The 7,217-nt window shown below is 44.9% G+C and overlaps 1 long non-coding RNA gene across 1 annotated transcript; it reads right to left on the bottom strand.

Annotated features, from left to right (window-relative positions):
- Positions 1-1,056: 1,056 nt before the first annotated feature.
- On the bottom strand, positions 1,057-5,830 carry LOC127608260 (uncharacterized). Its single transcript, XR_007964224.1, has 3 exons — positions 5,716-5,830; positions 5,390-5,623; positions 1,057-1,468 (listed from the first exon to the last, which is right to left on the bottom strand). It is a non-coding gene; the product is annotated as an uncharacterized LOC127608260 (long non-coding RNA).
- Positions 5,831-7,217: the final 1,387 nt, after the last annotated feature.

Genomic DNA, 7,217 nt, shown 5'->3' with positions numbered 1-7,217 from the left:
CCGGGCAAGGGAAACCTTGGTCGATATATTTTACTCATCATAAGGGGTCTTTGAGCCGTGCTTTGTCTGGCCCCAGTTTGGTTCGCAGTAAGTCGGAATCGTTTCCAGTGGGTGTAGGACTCCGCCAAGGCTGCCCTTTGTCGCTGATTCTGTTCATAACCTTTATGGACAGAATTTCTAGGCGCAGCCGAAGCGTTGAGGGGGTCCGTTTTGGGGGCCTCAGTATTGCATCCCTGCTTTTTGCAGATGATGTGGTGCTGTTGGCTCCTTCAAACAGGGCTCTCCAAATCTCACTGGAGCGTTTCGCAGCCGAGTGTGAAGCGGTTGGGATGAAGATCAGCACCTTCAAATCTGAAACCATGGTCCTCAGTCGGAAAAGGGTGGAGTGCCCGCTCCGGGTCGGGGAGGAGATCTTGACCCAAGTGGAGGAGTTCAAGTATCTTGGGGTCTTGTTCACGAGTGGGGGCAGGAGGGAGCGGGAGATCGACAGGCGGATCGGTGCATCGCCTGCTGTGATGCGGACATTGTATCGGTCTGTCGTGGTGAAGAAGGAGCTGAGCCAAAGGGCGAAGCTCTCAATTTACCGGTCGATCTACGTTCCAATCCTCATCTATGGTCACGAGCTATGGGTCAGATCCCGGTTACAAGCGTCCGAAATGAGTTTTCTCCGCAGGGTGTCCGGGCTCTCCCTAAGAGATAAGGTGAGGAGCTCGGTCATCCGGGAGGGGCTCAGAGTCGAGCCGCTTCTCCTCCACATCGAGAGGAGCCAGATGAGGTGGCTTGGGCATCTGATTCGGATGCCTCCTGAGCGCCTCCCCGGTGAGGTGTTCCGGTCATGTCCCACCGGGAGGAGACCCCGAGGAAGACCCAGGACACGCTGGAGAGACTATGTCACCCAGCTTGCCTGGGAACGACTCGGGATCCCCCGGGGAGAGCTGGAAGAAGTAGCTAGGGAGAAGGAAGTCTGGGCTTCCCTGTTAAAGCTGTTGCCCCCGCGACCTGGCCCCGGATAAGTGGTAGATGATGGATGGATGGATGGATGGATGGATGGACTGTATACCAGGAAAACTACAATTGTCATGATCCTGTCTTGTTTGGTTTGCTTTTTCAGTCTCCAGCCGAGAGTAGGTGTTCACGCAGATGTCGCAAATGTCCCGAATCTGGCCTTGCTACTTCTCTCCTTTGTCGGATTATTATGCCTTGCTCATGACTCTGACCTCTCGTGCTTCAAATATCTTGACATTCTCAGTATTTTTTTCCTACATAGCCTTGGCCTATTAATTCATATTTTTTTTGTATTCTTCTTATGTATTCTCGTTTCAAGTTCTTTGTGTGTTGAACTTATCTATTCACCAACACAGAATAGACAAGCCAAATTTTTCCAAATTAAACTTTAACAACATTGTGTTGGACCCTAAGAACAGCACTTATCGTGACCACCCAAATTCCCTAACTGCACTCATCCCATCTGGGTATGGCAGATAATATAATATATGAGGCCTCATGAGGCGTGTCGACACACTGACACACTGTGTTGATACTATGCTCATACTGTGTCACTGACCACTGCCACCTGCTGGACCTTCAAGATCCCTGCAGCAAACCCACTTAACAGACTGAACTGACTGATAAATATTTTTGTATATTGAACATATAAAATATACAATTCGGTAATAAATTGGCAAAAAGTGAAGGTAAGATATAAAAAAAGGAAAAGAAAATAGTCATCATCACAAATATGTGTTCAAAGGAGTAGAAAGAAGTAAAAAACCTACCCCGAGTCCTACCCCTTCTTATATATGAATTGATCATTTTCAAAATGGGAAAGAAAGTCTACATATCAACAAATGCTTTTATCCTTATATATGCTGTACTTATACATTTTTACAACTTTAGGTTTGTATTTACAGTACATACTCATTGGAACACATGTATATGTCGATTTTCTCATATTCATCATGGATGCTACATTTAATTAATATATTAAATAATCTCATCAATGTATTTCTGATGTATTGTTATATTTCATGAGTGTATTGAATTTATCAGCTTAATTCTGATTTGTGTAGTTGTCTTGTACTACTCTCGAATTCATTTTTAATCTCAACAAGAGAGTTACTTATTTTACTGGTCCGTTTCAGAATCATTCCACAGATTTACACCTATTACAGATACACTCCTTTGTGTGATGTTTGTTCGTGTTTTGGATTTTTTTGTATAGATTAGTACCCCTAAAATTATGACAACTTTCTCGAATTTTAAAAAGCTTCTGGATGTTTTGGCAAAGGAGGTTATTGTATGCTTTGTACATTAATTGGGCGATCTTGAAGTCAACCAGGTCATGAGATTTCATTGTTTAATTTGATAAACAGTGGATTTGTGGGTTCCGTCTATTTGGAGCCAGTGATTGTTCTGATTGCTTTGTATTGTAGTTTTAAAACGGTGTTTTACTGGCATTTCCCCATATTTCCACACAATAGGTCAAATATGGAAGTAATAAAAGTATAATGTGTACAAGGATCTCTTATTCAGCACATCCTTAGTTTTTCGGAGGATCCCTATGGTTTGGGATATTTTTCTTTTATTATCTATTATGTAGCTGCCAGCACGGTTTTGCATCTACAACTGTTCCAAGACATTTTCATAAGGTCATTCATCGATTTGATGATGAATTGTATACAATATCATTCACATCCATGCATTCATTTTGCAACATTCAATGTGTTCAAATAATGTGAAGATCATTTGAATGAGGATGCTTGTGGGCTTTGATTTCACAAATTTTTATTGAGAAAAATAAGATGCTCCAATGTTTTAAACTTCAGCCTGTTGCGTCCAAGCAATTTCTCCTGCTGTGGAGAACACACGCTCACAAGGGACAGATGAGGCTGGCGTTCAAAGGAACTCCTTTGCGAGGTGGGAGAGGTTTGGGAAAGAAGTGTGTTGGTCCTTCCAGTACAACAGCGGGTCCCGGTCACCTGCAATATCCCCTTGTGCCAGGTACCGCTGGACCTCAGATACTGCGTTTGCTGTTGCACCACCTCTTCGCAGTCTCCCCACCTCATCATCCAGATGACTCCACAGGCCACCTAAAAAAACAAAACCAAACAAATTGGCATTTAGAACAGTTTCCAATAAACTAATAATGATGAGTAACATGCCTGATGTAGTTGCAGAGGGCTGCGATGATGGTCCAGGCTGGGCCTCGATTGTGCACCCGATGACACGCATGCACTCAGCCCGCAGTCTGGATATGGCCTCCGTGCACCTGGAGGAACTGCGGAATCGAAGTGATTTGAATCTGGGGTCTAGAAGTGTTGCTAAGGTTAACACATTCATAGACTCCAAACTGGAAGCAGTGTCTGTGACTCGACGCTTGAGGTGTTCGTGGAGTTGTATGACTGGCTGTGTGTGCAGGGTTGAAGCGTGGCGCTCAAGTGCATGATAAAGCATTTTCATCATCGGGATGACCTTCGAACCTGAAACTTTCCTCTCTTCAGACAACTCCACTGTAGCTTGATGGAATGGAGAAAGCACAAGTAGTGCTTCTCCTATGATGGTGAACTCATCAGCTGTCAGTGGAGCCAAATCTGTCTTTAGGGAGGCCAGAGATACCCACACTGGTTCCCTCTCACCATCCAGCCTTGACAGTATTTCATAGGTACTATTTCAGCGTGTTGGCACCTCATTGATAAGTTTCAGCTTTGGACGTCCCATCTGTTGCTGCACCTGAGCAAGCTTCTCCTTGGCTGTAGTGCTTGAACGGAAATATGTAACAATGTGGCGAGCTTTGTTCCTAATGTCTGTAAGTGCAGGGACCTGATCGCACGATTTTCTAACTAATGACTTAAGACTATGTGCAATGCAAATTGAGTGGCGTATTTGGAGGTGTCTAGTGGATGCGATCATGTTCGGTGCTGCGTCAGTCACAAGGCACTTCACTTTGTTGGTTATGGCCCAGTCCTCCATCATGCCCCTTTTGACCTGGGCCAAATTGTCAGCAGTGTGATTTTGTGGAAAATATTGTACTCCAACACTGATGAACACAACTGCATATTTGCATTAATGTAGTGACAGGTGAGTGCCAAGTAGGCCTCCATGTTCACAGAGGTCCACATGTCAGTCGTTATACTCACTGCCACAGCTTGCTGTACTTCCATTTTCACTTTTTCCCGTTCCTCCATATATTTTTCGGCCACCATTTTCTTGATGGTCTGAAAATTAAACCAAAAGCAAACATTATATGGGATTCATCTACTACTTTATGGAACTTCCACACAGACCTTTCTCGTCGGCAAAACATATGAGGTTTCAAGGACCTGAATCAGCTCCTTGAACCCTTCACTCTCCACAATGCTGAGGGGCTGGCAGTCCTTGATAATGAAGTTCAGCACTGCCTGATCGAGCAGCTGCTTCCTGGAAGCTTGATTGTCAAACATGGAGTGGAGAGTCAACTAATAATAATTACTGATTGTCAATTAATCATCAACATAGCAACCGTGAAAAGATGAGTGAACGTTTGTATACCTGGCATAACACTGGGTGTATCGCGAACTTCATTCTCATGCTTGGCCCGATAATGCCTCAGCATGGTGGAGGTGCTTCTGTTGGTGTATGACAATTCGACCTGGCAAATTCGACATTTCACCTGCAATGAAATGTGAATAAGAAGTAACTAAGAGTTACCTTGAAATGTATTTGGATTAGAATGGTACAACACGTGTCAATAATCTGAGTGGCACTCGGCGAGTGCCTCTCTCCGAGAGGCTCTCGGCGACAGAAGACGATTTGAATAAATAAATAAATAAATAATACCTTATTCTCCAGGACATCAAAATGGTCCCACACGGCGGATGATTTGCGTCTCTGTTCCATAATCGGCAAGGAAGGCAAGGCACGAACACGAAGTCTGCACTGACACGAACTTCGACAAGCGAGCGTGAGTGAGGTCTGGCTTGTTTCGGCAGGTGGCATTGTGTCGCCAGACGCACCTCCTTATAAACACTGTGCGGCGGGCTTTTGCTGCGTCAACGCCCTCTGCACTGAGTCGACGCCCCCTGGACTAAGTGGCGCAGCCTATACTGTGCTAAGCAGCCGATGCAGTCTAAACTGCACCGGTGCAGTTCACGTGTCAATTAGCAACCTGGACTGTGTCAACGCAGCTGATGTGTCAATTAGCAGCCTGGACTGTGCCAACGCAGCCGGTGTGTCAATTAGCAGCCTGGACTGTGTCAACGCAGCTGGTGTGTCAATTAGAAGCCTGGACTGTGTCAACGCAGCCGATGCAGTTCACGTGTCAATCACGTGACGTAATGAAGCAGCACATGCATCGACACGTGGTTTGCTCTGTGAGCCCGGCGCATGTGTCAATGCATCGGTGTCGCTGGACCCATCACTAGCAGATATGAAACTGACGATGAAGGACAGCATTGCACGTGTCCAGATCCTGCAGTGCACTAATATTCATACCAGCGAGGCACATATGCTACAGCGTCAGCTCCCCATCGTTGGTCACGTAATCCGTGTGCCTGAAAAACGCCAGTTCCTTTATGTCGAATTAGCATCTGGATGGCGATCACAAGAAGGGCAGAAGAAACAATTTCCAGACGACCTCCCTGTCGTCCTGAAAAAGTGTACTATTCAGCCTTCACAAATAGAAATTTCAGCTACCTCCAGAGACCTCTGTCATACGACCTGCCACGAGGGTGTCAACACCTTTGAATTTGCGAGGAGTGCCGCCAGCTCTGGCACGAGCGTCTGGAGAGGCAACTTCTCCCTGCTGATGAAAGCTTCCATTGCTGTGCCTGCGGGAGAAGGTGTTCTGATTAATTTGGCCTTTGCTCCCCTCTGCAAAGCCGCAGGCGGCGCAACACCAATACTACAACCAATTACAGTAATACACTTTACTTGAGATGAGGAAGTCCTCAACTCCAACAGCAGTATTGATGTACAGTATATCAGAAGTCATTCATGCACTTAATTTTCATTCACATACATATTATGCAAGTCCTTACACTGAGTAGTATTCTCCCTGCTACTTGAAGATGCACCTACTGTACGTACTGACACTTTTTGGAAAAAAAACCCCCTGCTCAGACCAAAGCCCTGATACGTTGTTAGTGTTACGTTGATTCCATATTGTGGCTACTTAATGCCAAGGAACAATGTCTATATGAGTTGAGGAACAACAGTACATTTACTTAGACGGTCGAGTGTAATTTGTCACATACTGTCGCTGATTTTGTCATGTTCATTGGTACTGTTCAAATTTCGATCTTGATTTTCGATCCTGCCTCCAGGTGTATAAAACTGCAGTGAGACCAGACATGCTGTTTGGACTGGAGACAGTGACACTGAAGAAAAGACAGGAGGCTGAGCTGGAGGTAGCAGAGATAGAGATATTGAGGTTCTCTTTGGAAGTGACAAGGTTGGATTGAATGAGTACATCAGAGTGACAACTCATGTTAGAGGTTTTGGGGAGAAAGTCAGAGAGGCCAGACTGAGATGGTTTGGACAGGTCCAGAGGAGAGAGGGTGAATATATTGGGAGAAGGATGCTGAGTCTTAAACTGCCAGGCAGGAGGCCGAGAGGAAGACCAAAGAGGATGTTTATGGATGTAGTGAAACAGGACATGAAGGTTGCTGGTGTGAGGGAAGAGGATGCACAAAACAGGGTTAGATGGAGGCAACTATTTGATGTGGCAACCCCTGAAGGGAAAAGCCGAAAGGAAAAGAAGAAGAAGAAGATTATCGACCCTGCCTCCACAGGTTCATTCCTTGCCAGATGTCTGGTAACCAACTGCCCTGCTGTTTAGAAGCATCAAGACACCCTGGGGGTGCAGTTTGCAGGTGGACCAACCTGGACATTCTGTTGACCGAGAGCAATGCCAGACAGTCCCCCTCGTCTGTTGGACCACAGTGAGTATTCTGTCCACATCTTTATCAATTCTAATATACAGTATTGCCATCACTTTGCATGTGATTTTTTTTTGACTGGAGTTCACCATCCACAATTTAAAAAAATAAATTGAATTAAAATAGAGGTTTCCCATGTGTATAAATACTTAGGTGTCTTTTCAAGCCCCATATAGAAAATCTTACAAAGAATCTAAGGCTAAAACTAGGTTTTTAATTTTAAGGGATACTTGACTAATTTTGCAATTTTCATCAATAAATGTAGTATTTTGTCAATAATGAATTTGATCATGTCATTATTTT

This window comes from Hippocampus zosterae, chromosome 1 (assembly GCF_025434085.1).
Source record: "Hippocampus zosterae strain Florida chromosome 1, ASM2543408v3, whole genome shotgun sequence".
Classification (NCBI taxonomy): domain Eukaryota; kingdom Metazoa; phylum Chordata; class Actinopteri; order Syngnathiformes; family Syngnathidae; genus Hippocampus; species Hippocampus zosterae.
The sequence above is the reverse complement of the archived record's forward strand: the minus strand, read 5'-3'. Positions and strand labels throughout refer to the sequence as shown.